The sequence below is a fragment of the Salminus brasiliensis genome, chromosome 7 (assembly GCF_030463535.1).
Source record: "Salminus brasiliensis chromosome 7, fSalBra1.hap2, whole genome shotgun sequence".
In the NCBI taxonomy this organism is placed as follows: Eukaryota; Metazoa; Chordata; class Actinopteri; order Characiformes; family Bryconidae; genus Salminus; species Salminus brasiliensis.
In genome coordinates this window covers 1,972,548-1,985,670 of record NC_132884.1, presented here as the reverse complement: position 1 = coordinate 1,985,670, position 13,123 = coordinate 1,972,548, and the positions used below count along the sequence as shown (strand labels likewise).

The window sequence follows — 13,123 nt, the reverse complement described above, 5'->3', positions numbered from 1 at the left end:
AACTGAAGAACCTCCAAAGGTTGGAGAGAAGATCAAACTTTTGATCTAAGGGGTCCAAGGTTCAGGTCCCTGTTTGGGCGACCAAGCAAGTTGCAGGGGGAATTGGTGGAGGGGGCACTGGTTTGTTAATGATGGGGTTCGGTTGTGGCTGTAGTTGGGGGTTTCGCTCAGCTGCCTATGTTGGGCCCTTAAGCAAGGTCCTCAACCGCTCCCCATATGCTCCCCATATATAGCTATACAGTATAAGGACAAAAGTATTGGGACACCTGCTCATTCATTGTTTCTTCCAAAATCAAGGGCATCCTTAGTCCTGTTTTTGCTGCAGTAATGCCTACAGTCAGAGGAGCATCCACATGTTTGAAGCTGGTATTTTAAGGTAACATTGCTGCATAATGATGGTTAAAATGACTTTTTTTTTAATGATGGTTTAATTGAAACCCCTTTTAATGATCGCGTCCAGTGTTGTGTATCGTCCTAATGAACAATTATCATCTGTAATATCCTTTAACGCTCTGAATCTCGTGTTCTCCCCAGACATTCGATCAGCACTCAACAAATCAACAACACTGGACTCTTCACTTCATACACACCAATAATAACGTCCACCGCACGCCACACAGCATTAACCTCCGACCCCCAAGTTCTCTGTACAAACAGCCCTTCCTCCTCTCTATTCATGACAGGAGCTCAGGCATTTAGTTTGGATTAAAAAAGCAGGTGATTAACTCTCTCTCACACACACACACACTCTCTCACACACACTTCATTACCCCCTAGATGGATGAAACGACGCATTAACCTCATGACCTGCCTTAAATAATGAGGCATTTCTCATTTACCTGCACATCCTCTCTGCTCCCGGCCACCATATCGCAAGGCCTACATCCATCCCACTCAGAAGCACACCGATCAGTCATTACATTAAAACCACTGACAGGTGCATTGAATAACATTGATGATCTGGTTGCAGTGGCTCCTGTGAAGGGGTGGATCTACATATGAGGCAGCGAGTGAAGAAACAGCCGGTTCTTGGAGGTGCTGAAGGTGCTGAGGCAGAAGAAATGGGCAAGTGTAAGAATCTCAGACACTTTGAGAAGAACCAAACTGTGATGTTCTAAACGACTGGGTCAGAACTTCTCCAGAACATCAGGCAGGTCCTGCTGTGAGTGGTGGTCAGTTCCTACCAAAAGTGCTCCAAGGGTCATGGGTGCTCAAGGCTTGTTGATGCTCATGGAGGCCCTGCCTCACAACTTATGGGACTTCCTAAGGCATCTGCTGCATCCAGGTGTCCAGATAACACAGGACATCTTCAGGGGACTTGTGGAGTCCATACCTCAAGAGCTGTTTTGGTGACCTGAGAGGGGCCTCAGTATTATGCAGGTGGTTTTAGTAATGATGATTTCTGTAGGTTAGGTTGTTGTATAGAATGTGTAAGACGGTCAGATGTAGACATAGACGTAGAGTCTTGAGTGTTTTATGTAATTATCACAAAAAATGTTTATTTAACATCCAGTAGTAAGTTCCTCCAACAGTAATCCCAACTATTTTTTTTTTTTTTACAATTTTATTCAGGTCTACATTTGTTGCAAAATTAATTACTTTTATAAATTATTGCACTGCATCATTTTGCAGTGTATCTAATATAGCACTTAATATCTCTGCATCTTTAATATGTTTTATTTACAACAAATCCATTCCATTTTAGTCCATTTTAAGACATTCTCAAGATCACCCCTAGATGGCAGCATTTAACAACTTAGATTCACAGACAAATTCATAAAAAAAAAAAAAGTGTATCTAGCCCTACTGGAGCGTTATTAGTCCGCAGTGCTGAAGCAAAACACAATGTGCGCTTTCCAAAGTACAGCCAGCCTGCAGTGATCATCTCTGAAATACATCAATACACGCATTTATAGAAATCCTTTTATGAAGCACAACTGACAAATGTTGTCCCCAATTGCTCCATATGAGGATTTCAAATATATGATATATATTAAAACATGGGATTCTCCTAAATCCAGTATATATTTATTACGTATTGTAACACAGGTCAAATATATGCTAATTGGAATGTGTCCTGTGCCAAATATGGGACATATAGTTCAACTACCATCATGTAAAAAACCTCATATCTCCAAAATAAAACTTTACAGTTTTTTTGCAAGAGAGTGAAATTATATATCTCATTTTGTTTTTACAAATATGCATAAAATTTTTTATTTAACATACTTTTTTCATGTACCACCAAAGGTGTCCATATATATATATATATATATATATATATATATATATATATAAATAAAATATGTCTATATATATGTAGTTATGACAATCCTATGTAGATATATGGCCATTTATCAAACTTCTGTATGGGATATCCTGGAAAGCAGGTGGATGGGTAAGTATATGTACATTACAAAAAATAAAAAAATAAAAGAGACAAAAATATTTACAACACAACAGAAACATAGAAATATGAAAAAAGTGTGTAGGAATCATTTTCCACAAAATAGAATTCACATTTCAGACTGGTTTGTTTTTTCACCCATTCTCACAGCGATCCTGCATTGCTGAGTCATCGAACCCCAAGTGCAACAAATGTCCAGCTCCCAGAGTTCCAGCTCAAGTGCAACCTTTTTTTAAGAGCAGTTCCCTGATTGGCTGCTGTTAGAATGAAAAAAACCCCAAACCCACAAAAAACAACCTAAAGAAAATATCCAGAAATATTAATTCATGCACAAAATAGGAATCAACAGAAAGCAGGCCTGGAATGCTCGGATCTGCTCCTGTCCAGACTGTCCAAAGGTGCTTGGTATTAAAGGGTGAGGAGAAGTGCTGTTAGCACCAGGAATGTCCATTTGTTTTGTGAAGAGCTGGCTTGGTTGCTGTACGGCTGGTATGATCTTATTTTGTCGACATATCTCTGGCATTCTGCGGGACGAGAACAGATTTGACTTGAGTCACTGAACAAATGCATTAAAGCTGATGTAGCGGTTGGTGTTGCATAGCGGGTAACAAAACCTTCCCTTCCCTGTGCTAGACTATGGTTTTCCCTGGCTGGTCAAGCACACCACTCTACACCACATCCTTATTGAGTCCTTAAGCAGCTGACTCCTACCTGTACACACCTGTGTAAGATTAGTCGCATGTAAGAGCGCCAGCCAAACGCCAGATACAAACCCATGACCACTGAAACCTGCCATAACCTGCAGGTACCATTACTTCTCATATAGTTTGTCTCATTGTCTAATTTACACATTCAGCTGGACACTAAATTCCCTTCCACTTCCACATGGCACAAGGCCGGGGCAGGGCCTACACAACATTAGGCAGGTGGTTTTAATGTTATGGCTGATGGTTCGATTAAACAGTCAACTATCGAACCATGGGGAAGGCAATGTTGTTACTTCCTAAGCTACACCCAACAACCCGTGTTACAAGAAGTTCTGTGGATACGCACCTGAGACGTACAGGGTGGTGTCAGCACTTGTATGAAGCATGTTTGACTGCAACATGCAGCTGTACTTTCCCTGATAATCTTCAGTTAGGTCTGAAATGGTCATTGAGAGCTCTTTGTTTGGTGTATAATGGCATTGGATGTTGTCGTCTTCATTGGATATATTATTATGGCGGCAGAGTTTTTCTCCAGACGCGTTTATCCAATATAATTCGATGACGCTGAATTCAGTGCAATTCGTCAAGACAGTGCAATGAAGAGTAACACTCTGGCGACAGTCGGATGTCACTGAATTTTTCGCACTCAGCTTCACCAGGGTTTCACCTGGGGAAAACATTTGATCATGTTACGGAACCGGAGGGAAATATGAAACTAATAACACTAAAAGACTTAATATGTGGCGTCCCTCAGGGTTCTGTGCTAGGCCCACTGTTGTTCTTCAATTATTTATACATTTTAGCCCGTTTAATCAAACACATTGTTGTTTTTCATGTTCATGCTTTTGATTTACACTGCTATATGTATCAGCTCAGCCTATTTCACAACAGCCCAAAAAATGGTCATTTACATTACATTTTGCATATAAAGCATATCAAATTTTGTCGAAATGCTGAAAGATTCTCGTCCATCCAGACTACTTTGCACAGCTGGTGTGGACTTTACTGCAGTCCACATCAGCAGATCTCCTGCAACTTGTTTATGATCTTTCTGGGGACCTGGACTGGATTTGTGTATAATATGTACAAATACAGAATCTTTTAAAACATGTCCTCACCCCCGATTACCACCGTCAGGAGAACAGCAATAAGAGCGAGAGTATATGGTTGCATGATGTCGTTCCTTTGATCTCTGAGACCTTTCCTAAACACAAAACAGAGAAAACATTAATACATTTGCCTGTTTTTATATTATATTTGGTGTAGTCCTCTGTAGAAGGTTTGTAAATTCTTAGGTACTCTTCAACTAGAACGGTTCTGAACGGTTACCCAAAACATCCCTGGATTTCAAGCCAAACCCTAATGTAACTTATTTTTGATTAGAATTAGCTACTTACCCATTAGCCCAGAAAAGATCAGGGGTCTAATTATCTACTGTCTGACAATATTGGAAACATTTACAAGAGGTTTTCCACCATAGTGAAGAAAGCTTTAATCAGAGAAAAAAAACAAACAAAGCACCCAAACCCATTATTATCACACAATACAAACAAGGTTTTTTGAGATGCAAGATTTCTAAAGATATGAGGTTTTTGGAGATACAATGTTTTTGAAAATACAAGATTTCTAGAGATATGAGATCTTTGGAGATACAAGATTTCTAGAGATATGAGATTCTTGGAGATGCAAGATTTTTAAGGATATTAGATTTTTGGAGATACAAAGTTTTTGAGGATTTTTAGAGATAAGAGGTTCTTGCAGCTCCTGTTTCCTTTTTGCATGTTTTCTTTAGAAGACCCTCTCATAATTAACAATGTACTATGAACTGTATGAACTTCATGACCTTATTTTGCCTTAAATCTTCTTAACAGCCAAAAGTAGAAAATAAAGACTCTCCACAAACCCCCTCTGATCTAAGACTAATCTAGTTTACCTGCTAAAGTGAATTTAAGTAAAATGAATAAAATGGAGACCTTATTAAAATCAGATCTCTTATAACACTCTAAACATTACTAAACCCTAAGGAGCTTATAACCGTCATAACGGTGGGGAAAAATCTAGAAGCCACCAGTGCTTCAGAGAGTTTAAGAGGTCAAGCAATGGCCTTCAGTGACCTGCAAAAGCTGCAAAGCTCTACTCACCAGGCTGCACTGATGGTGGAAGATCTTCCCTCTTGGTTAGTCTTGGCTCTGCTCAGCTCTGGAAGGATTTCCTGCAATCTTTCTTAGCCAAGTTAATCATCAGCCATAAGCAGGATAGGGTCCCTTCGAGGATCAGTTGCTGAGCTGTGTGCCGGTGCAATTAATAGCCACCTGCCTTTTTTTTGCAACACACCTGAGAAAGGTAAAAGAAGGCGGAGTTACAGAAGGGAAAGTTCTCCAGTTGATTGCAAGCATGCTTTAACTTGTCTTGCCTGAATTCACTCAAATATTGTCCTCCGTTAGCGCTCTTGTGGTGGTCGGCCAGCATAACCAGAGTTTCATAGAGATTTGGTTGGTGGTTTGGAAGGTCTGGGTTTAAAAGCCTGAACCAGGTACAGGAACCAGGGTTTGTCAGATGGAACACACCTGGTTTAATACCTTAGACCCTAGGTTTAGCGTTCAGTTATTGATCCTAATGCAGAAGCTATTGTGGATTATTTGGTACCTGTTTGGTTTAGATGATCTTTTGTTTTTAGTCCCACATGGTTCTATCTTGGGGCCCAAAAAGTTATGAGAGGAATGAAATGTGGGCTTCCATACAAGTGTCTAATAGGTTAAACATGTCACATGATCTTGATCTGATTGACTGATCTGGGCCAGGTGTGTTAGATCAGGGAGAGTGCAACAATGTGTGGGTTGGGTTGCTTTATTTGAGCCATAGAGGTTGCAGTTATTGCCAGCAGTAACCAAAGCATGTTGCAATTTCATAATAATGAATGCATTAATATCTTAAAATCCCATCAGCACCCTAAGGCTTGTTATTTAACAATTAAATGGAAAGCATTGCAGTCTGACTCAGTGGCATCTGGTGTTTTACAGGGTTGGTTCATGTGTTTTTTCAACTGACCAACTTACTGCTTCTGATGCCAATGGCAAAACTTTTGATGTGAATTAAATTATGAAAGTTGCATTTACAATTGTACCAAAATCCATCACTACAGACCAATCAGAACCAGAAGTTCCGCCGTACCAGATTTGATTGTCGGACATGAATGACTGTTTAAAAGATGGTCCAACAAAGCTGTTTATAGCCCAGAGTCCAGCCTGAATGTCCTTCCCAAACTAATGGCAGGAGAAAACATGGACGCCTTGGTCCCATTCCCTTCTGTTCTATAGACATGAAGCCAAATTTCCCAACATGTTCTCAAATCTGCAACCAGAATAGGGACCAGAGGCAGGGACCAGAGTCGCATACTCATTTGGTTGACCCGCCCCCTTCTTCCAGACCAAGCTTCAGTGTCTCAGACCACCTTAAAGCACAAAGCCAGAGAGGTTTTCCCTCCTGGATTCCCAGTTTGTCCAGAAAGTGGACGCTTCAACTGTAAAAATGCAGCTCACTACAACTCGAAGACCGTTCGCTTTCAACCAAGGCTGTCAATCACTTAATTCCTAAGTGCAGCCCCGCCTATATATTAGCATAAGTAAAACTAGCTGTTGGAATAAGACACTGAGATGGGAAGACACTTTAGAGGAGGAAAATAGGATGGAAATTTAGCTGTTTTTTGATGAGTTTTGTCATTAAAACATATGGAGCCATACATACACACATACTGCAACCAGCCAGCAGAGGCGCTAGACCTGTGGTTGCTTTAGAGAGATGTCAGGCTGTCTATGCTTTCTACAGTCATTGTGTCAAGCTAACGTGAGACTACTAAGATAAAGAAATGGAAATCATGAAAACCATCAGAAATGGTTGCTCCACTAATGCAAAAAACTTCAAGGTTCTGGGAGCCATTGTTCTACAACCAAGCATTGTCTTTCCCAAAGGACCCTTGAATAACCTTCTTTTAAATAGTGTAGACCAGGCCTAGCAAACTATGACCAGACCTAGCAATCAGATCTGAGGTGTTTTCCTTCTTCTCTTCCTCATAAAGGTTTTACTGATTAACCAACGTGTTAAATGCAGAACTGCGGCCTGGAAAGAACCAAGGTTTCCTGTTTTAGCCTCAGTGGTTTGGTGCGGCTGTAGATTTTCACTCCCAAAAAGCTGACACACTCTTGACTCTACTTGTTTAATCAGTTGGTCTGAGCCTTCAAATATTTGGTCAGGTGTGCTCCAGCCTTGGAGTGAAAACCTGCAGGCACTCTAGTCCTTTGTGGTTAGGATGGTACATACTTGATCTAGGCAAAATCCAGATTGCTTGGGATGCAGGCCTCGGCAGACATTGCTTGTGGAATTACCTCTATCGATAAACATGATGGCATCAAGAAAACAGGGTCATTTCCAAACGAAATTTAGAAAACAAGGTTTTAGTGTCCAGCTCAACCATGGAATTGAGTCAAAACGACGAGCCATTTATTAGCACTTTTAAAATGCTCGTATATGGCAGAATGTTGGTCTACGAAATCATTGCTCCATGGGTCTACAGCCGAGGTCTTCATATCTGGGCCTTGAATCCAGTTATCCTAGGTGGGTGTGAAACTATGTGGTCAATCAATTACATTTCCAGGACTGGAAACTGGAATCGAGGTCCAGATTTGGACCTCAAGAGTTGGGGTCTAGAGTTTGGAAGTCTAAAGTCTACGTACTCGCACCTCTGGTTTTCAACAGCAAAATAAATCAGTGGAGGCTGAGAGTTCTCAAAAATGACCAAAATAATCAGCAGGGGAGCAGCAGCTCAATCAGATAACGTATTAGTCACCTGTACTCACATGATCAATCAGGCATACAGCCTGGTACTGCTGTAGGCCAATACCCTTCTGCAGAAAACATCAAACGAATCAACTGACAGAACTTCTAGGACATTTCCTCTTTCTGTTGCCAATTCTGAGGCTTAGATTTTAATGATAGAGAACACGTTATTTGGAGTCTACCTACACAAGGACTTCATGACTCATGCATAAGCAATGAATAATGCATTTATGAAGCAATACTTCAATATTTGTTCAAATCTTTTGCTGCTGTTCGCATGACAACCTCATGTTTTTGGAAGTATCAACACCCTTAAGGCCCTTAAACTGAAGTAACCAACTTTCGTTCCATTTACAACACGGTTCATAAACATTCTTCTTGAGTAATTGAACTTCGGTAAAATTCACATGAATAAAAATTTCACTTTAATTTGAAGGCATAAAAACAATCCATACAGCTGATGTACACCAATCAGCCATAACATTAGTACCAGGTGAAGTGAAGGTGATGTGGTAAACGCAAGAAAAATGGTCAAGTGTAAGGATCTGAGACACTTTACCAAGTGAGTGTTGGCTGTGAATTGACAGCAGCAAGCTAAGCTACTTGAAAATGTGTGTGTGAGTAGCCTATGTGTGTGTGTGTCTCTGCCACCCACTTCATGATAATTACCCTTCACAGGGCCGCGGTTTGATTTCATGAAAACGGCAGAACGTCTCTCAAGTCGCCTCCATTTCACAGCACGGCCCTGATCAAAGTTTAGCCCACCAGCGCAGCCAGGCCCATTTATCCCCCGCTTAATTACTGACAGTCCAGATTACGGTGGCACAGCATTTAGCCCATGGCCGTGACTAAAAGAATCTGACTCCCTCTGCCTCTCTCTCTCTCTCTCTCTCTCTCTCTCTCACAGTGACTCAGCTGCTGCCATCAAATGCAACTCAGTGCAGAAGAAGTTAGAAGTTAGAAAGCCACCTTCATCCAAAATAGCCCAGAAGCCTCAATATCGTAAAGTAATATCAGCTGTTTGAGGGCTTAGAGAGTCCAGCTTACAGCTTCTGCTCTGTTCAGGAGAATCACAGCACAGCACCTCCTCTGTTAAACATGGTGGTGGGGGTGTTCTGGGTGCAATCTGCTGGAGTCTTAGAAGCGCACAAGAATGTTCAGCTTGTCACCAAGTCCTTCCAAACACATTCAACGATGTTAAGGTCTGGACTTGTTTGATCCAGCTGGGGTCATTTAATCCCAATTCTTTACAGCAAATTTGAACCCAGTAGTAACATTTTGAACTTAGTGCCTAAAACCGGAGTCATTCCTGGACTCAGGCCTGAAATCTGATCTGTGTGTTGAATGAGAAAGGAATTTGTCTGGTATTAAATGGCAGTTTCCTTTCAACAGCACTTTAATAAGTGCACCAGGCCAGAACAGGCCTGGGAATTCAGTGGAAGTGCTTATAATTCTGTCAAGAAGATGTCATCTATTTCTACCTCAATATAAACACATCAGTCAGTCATAACATTAAAATCACCAACATGTGAAGTGAAGTGAATCTGGTTCAGGTGGGTCGTGTCAAGGAGTGGATTTATTAGGTGGAAAGTGAGCGTAAAATCTGAGACACTAACAAACCGTGATGTTCTAGACGACTGGAGGGTCAGAAGGTCTGGTCTTGTGGGGCGTTCCTGTTATGCGGTGGTCAGTACTTCCCAAAAGTGCTTCAAGGAAGGACAACAGGGGCATGGGTTGCATTGATGCTCATGGAGGCTCCATTTCACAGCTTACAGCACTTGGAAGGATCTGCTGCTAATGTCTTGGTGCCAGATACCACAGGACACCTTCACAAGCCTCGTAAAGTCCATGCTTTTATAAGTTAGAGCTGTTTTGGCGGCACAAGGGGAACGGACCTACATACACGAGGGGGACCCATATACACATAGTCAGCACTGTGATTTTCATTAAGTCAGTTAAGTCACTATAAAGGACACATTGATCCTCATCCAACATCCTCTGTAACCTTTGATGATGCCATCAAAACTGACCCAAAGCCTGAGATTCCTGACTCCTCACAGCTGTAAGGTGATTGCTGTGATGAATAACCAGCGAAACCAGCGAAACCTTTTTCTTCTGCTAGTAAATTACCCATTAAACCCACACAGTCATTTTCACACCCTCTTATGCTTTTGACAGTGGCATCAAAAGGGACCCCGGCGCTGCCGTTCCTGACTCTCACAGCTGTTTAATGGTCTTTAACAGGTTGTTTCATGGCTGGTTTGTGCTCCTGCCTAAAGGCTGAAGGCCTGCCCAGGTCTTCCCGAAGTAAGTGCCAGCTTTCCGTCGCCTCCTGCAGTGTAGCAGTAGATTAAATAAAAGGTCAGGTTTAGTGGAGAGTAATAGGTAGTGCAGTCCCCGAAGACGCCGTGCTGCCTCTCTAACAGCTCTGCAGCAGCTCCGCCCCAAACGACACCTCTTCAAATGCCACCGCCGCTCTTAATGCAAGAGTGAACTTTAAAGGAGAGTGAGCGTGCACTTTAGGGGACTGGGGGAGAGCGAGGATGTGTTTGGGATGCACCCTCAACCGGCTCTCAACCTGAACCGGGCTGATTTACAGTGTGGTAATGACGAATCACAGCTTAAATCAGCTTTACGACACACCTTTATGGTAGGCTTCATTCAGATCATTATACAAAGGTCTTATGGGGTTCCTCGTTGGACCTCGGGAGACCTATTTAACAAGGATACTTCAGGTGTAACTTATTGCAATATATATATATATATATATATATATATATATATATATATATATATATATATATATATATATATATATATATTCTATGGTTAAATTAAAGATATAAGGTAATATACAGAACTGCTACAGTCTACAGATGCCTCAGATGTCTTTGTCACCATCAGAAATGGTATATTCTGCAAATCCTATGCATAGTTAGTCCTTCTTACAGAGTCAGGCCTTACTACACCCCCCCTCAGAGTTAAAGATCAAGGTGAAGTCCCCCCAACTATACAGCCCATCCACTGTAGCCTCTACACTATATGTATATGTTCAGATCTGGGGGGTTTAAGCCTCCTCGGGTAGTCTATGCAGGTGTTGAGGTGTGTTTTGGATCATTATCCTGTTGTAGAAGACATTCTCATTTCAGCCTTAGCCTCCTAACAGATGGTTTGACATTTACATCCAGGATTTGCTGGGTTTTGTAGAATCCACTCCTCCCTCCACTCTTCCAGTATCACCAATGCCACTGGTAGCAACACAAGCCCAAAGCAGGATGAGGCTTCGTGACAAGGTTAGCTAAGGTTCATATTATAAACATACATCATATATTTGCTCATCAGCACATGACAGCATAAGGGCAATCTGTGGCTGTCCAGATCTCAGCACTATCTTGACCTCCACAGTTCCCCTGAACTGCCATTTTTTAATAACAGTCTGCACTTGGCTGGAAATGCTCAGCTTTGTTCTTGTAGCCTTCCCTTGCCCTGTGGGCATCAGCTACTTTCTGCCTGTAGACAGTTGCTTAGAGGAGTTTATGTAAGTTTGATGGGTGTTTGTTTAGGGTTTGAAGATTTAGAGAAGTTCAAGCTTGGAAATTTGATTCTGCTGAGATTCCTAATTACAATTAGTGACATGATTCATGTCATTGGCTAGTTGGTAATGGTCTGGGACCTTGTGCTAAAAACTGCACTAGGATTTGCTAAAAATACTAGATATTACTAATCTAGTAATCTAATAAAAGAAAATATATAGAAAGTGTCATTTTACCAAAGATGTCCACACTTTTGCATAAGACTGTAATGAAATTACTTTTGTCCATATATTGTATATAGAGATTAATGGATACGCATGTAAACGTTTGCGTAAATATATTTAGAGTGCAGAATATTAAATATTTAAGTTAATATTGTTTATTTAACTAGGTGAAGTTTATTTAATTTAACTAAGTTTATTTAACTAATGTGTAAAATATGAATATTTCTTTTTATTGGTGTGTGGTGCAGTTTATCTAAAGGCCTCGGTATATTTCCAAGCTTACATAATCTCTGTGCAATGTATAGTACTACCAGTAGTGCTACGATGCTTCAAATTTATAAAAAAATAATTCATATGTTGAAATAGAGAAAGGCTGAGAAATGAAAATACTATTGAACTTACATAAACCATATATTTGAAATTCTAGATATTAAAGAATATATATACAATTATGTTGATTATATTACTATGTATTGCATGTATTGAGAACAAGTCATTTATTAAGTCTAATTTTAATTTAATTTAAATATACTTAAGATAGATATATAATAATATATTGAAAATGTTTGACTATATTGCATTTATATTTTGAATTGTATGTTTAAAAACACTGTTTTTTTTTCATCGCACAGTCTTTTACAGAGCGAGTGAGCGAGGGCGTGCTAATAAGGGAGATGAGGAGGGAGATAAAGAGAGAGACGGAGAGTTTATTGATGTGTTTTTGTGTAATAAAGATTTGGCAGTGATAAGTCGGGACGGCTGAAGAGGAAACCTGTGTGTATTTCTGACTCTGTTTCCTCCTATTGTGTTCCGCTGCAGGTGACCTCCTGTGCACACGGCTAAATGATTTAATAAGGACCTGTACCGGACATGAATGTTGTGTTAACAACAACCCTCAGGACGGAAACAGATTATTACTGTCTTAGTAACAAGACGCCGGACAGATGCGTTTTACTGGTAACAGAACCTTTAGCGCATTCCCTGCTGTATCCTGCCTTCTAGGCCAGGCCGAGGCAGGGTGTGGTTTGGATACACAGTGCATGCATAAAAACAATAAGGATCCAAAGTCCAGTTCAGTTAAGCTGGTTTTACAGTGTGTGTGTTTGTGAGTGTGTAACTGTGAGTGGGAGTGTGTGTTCCCCTGGTAAGGATTTATCTCTGAGCTAGTGTCGAACTGACAGCATGGTGGTGAAATCTGACCTTGGAAGGTCAAAAGTCACTCCTGGGGCAAACTGTCAGAAGATTTAACACTGAAGTGTTTTGACACTTTGGTGCCACTGTCAAGGAAAATGGGCCTAAAACCTTCTTAAAGATCACAGCCGCTCCAGCTCCCGCCTAAACACGCTGTCTGAACCCACTGTCTGCAGTACAGGGCCATGCATTGAGCACCACCAAACTCGAAAACCTCCACCACCAATG

The 13,123-nt window shown here is 40.9% G+C and overlaps 1 long non-coding RNA gene across 1 annotated transcript in view; it reads right to left on the bottom strand.

Annotated features, from left to right (window-relative positions):
- Positions 1 to 1,472: 1,472 nt before the first annotated feature.
- Positions 1,473 to 13,123, bottom strand: part of LOC140559309 (uncharacterized) — a 23,076-nt gene continuing 11,425 nt past the window's right edge. The window contains exons 2-5 of the long non-coding RNA XR_011979879.1: positions 5,256 to 5,448; positions 4,233 to 4,318; positions 3,461 to 3,781; positions 1,473 to 2,931 (exon numbers count right to left, since the gene is read on the bottom strand). This is a non-coding gene — a long non-coding RNA (uncharacterized lncRNA). The remainder of the gene's footprint in view (positions 2,932 to 3,460; positions 3,782 to 4,232; positions 4,319 to 5,255; positions 5,449 to 13,123) is intronic.